Below are 1841 nucleotides of genomic sequence, written 5' to 3'. Positions count from 1 at the left end.
ATGAGGTTTTTATTTTGGGCTTCAGCCGGGCAGCAGTTCCAGGAGCCCGGGTACTTTGGCACCTTACCCCGGTGTATTTGAGGTGGTGACACTTTTTAGGGGTGTGAATATCTCCTTCACCTGAAATCCTGTGAGAGGGCATTTCTGCTCCGCGTTCCAAGTCCTAACGGTTCTTCCTAGCGGGAAGTCCTAACCGTTCGTGGCCGAGAAGGACTTCCAGGGAGTGACCGGTATGTAGTGGCACGTCATGCCGGCCTCCTGGAAGTCCCCATCGGCCTTGCTCCCTGGTCGGTCCGCTGCACCTGAACTTCCACGAAAGAACTTTGGTACATTCTTTCTGGAGTCCCAGGCCGACCAGCAGTTGCAGGAGCTCGGCCACGGTGGTGAGTTCAACCGAGTACTGTGAAGGAGGACGTGCTGCACGTTCTAGCGGGAGCTATACCTGGTTCAACCCGAGAAGGACTTCCATGGTGTGACCGGTATGTAGTGGCACGTCATGCCGGCCTCCTGGAAGTCCCCGTCGGCCTCGTTCGCTGGTCGGTCCGCTGCACCTGACTTTCCATGAAAGAACTGTGGTGCATTCTTTCTGAAGTCCCAGGCCGACCAGCAGTTGCAGGAGCTCGGCCACGGTGTTGAGTCCAACCGAGTACTGTGAAGGAGGACGTGCTACACGTTCTAGCGGGAGCTGTACCTGGTTCAACCCGAGAAGGACTTCCATGGTGTGACCGGTATGTAGTGGCACGTCATGCCGGCCTCCTGGAAGTCCCCGTCGGCCTCGCTCGCAGGTCTGTCTTCATTGACGTTTTGGAGGAAAAACCCTATGAGGTTTTTATTTTGGGCTTCAGCCGGGCAGCAGTTCCAGGAGCCCGGGTACTTTGGCACCTTACCCCGGTGTATTTGAGGTGGTGACACTTTTAGGGGTGTGAATATCTCCTTCACCTGAAATCCTGTGAGAGGGCATTTCTGCTCCGCGTTCCAAGTCCTAACGGTTCTTCCTAGCGGGAAGTCCTAACCGTTCGTGGCCGAGAAGGACTTCCAGGGAGTGACCGGTATGTAGTGGCACGTCATGCCGGCCTCCTGGAAGTCCCCATCGGCCTTGCTCGTTGGTCGGTCCGCTGCACCTGAACTTTCACGAAAGAACTTTGGTACATTCTTTCTGGAGTCCCAGGCCGACCAGCAGTTGCAGGAGCTCGGCCACGGTGGTGAGTTCAACCGAGTACTGTGAAGGAGGATGTGCTGCACGTTCTAGCGGGAGCTATACCTGGTTCAACCCGAGAAGGGCTTCCATGGTGTGACCGGTATGTAGTGGCACGTCATGCCGGCCTCCTGGAAGTCCCCGTCGGCCTCGTTCGCTGGTCGGTCCGCTGCACCTGACTTTCCATGAAAGAACTTTGGTGCATTCTTTCTGAAGTCCCAGGCCGACCAGCAGTTGCAGGAGCTCGGCCAGCTTGGCGACTCCAACCCGAGTACCTTGAAGGAGGACGTGCTGCACGTTCTAGCGGGAGCTGCACCTGTTCCAACCCGAGAAGGACTTCCATGGTCTGACCGGTATGTAGTGGCACGTCATGCCGGCCTCCTGGAAGTCCCCGTCGGCTTCGCTCGCAGGTCTGTCTTCATTGACGTTTTGGAGGAAAAACCCTATGAGGTTTTTATTTTGGGCTTCAGCCGGGCAGCAGTTCCAGGAGCCCGGGTACTTTGGCACCTTACCCCGGTGTATTTGAGGTGGTGACACTTTTAGGGGTGTGAATATCTCCTTCACCTGAAATCCTGTGAGAGGGCATTTCTGCTCCGCGTTCCAAGTCCTAACGGTTCTTCCTAGCGGGAAGTCCTAACCGTTTGTG

This window comes from Rhinoderma darwinii, unplaced genomic scaffold (assembly GCF_050947455.1).
Source record: "Rhinoderma darwinii isolate aRhiDar2 unplaced genomic scaffold, aRhiDar2.hap1 Scaffold_2558, whole genome shotgun sequence".
In the NCBI taxonomy this organism is placed as follows: Eukaryota; Metazoa; Chordata; class Amphibia; order Anura; family Rhinodermatidae; genus Rhinoderma; species Rhinoderma darwinii.
The sequence above is the reverse complement of the archived record's forward strand: the minus strand, read 5'-3'. Positions refer to the sequence as shown.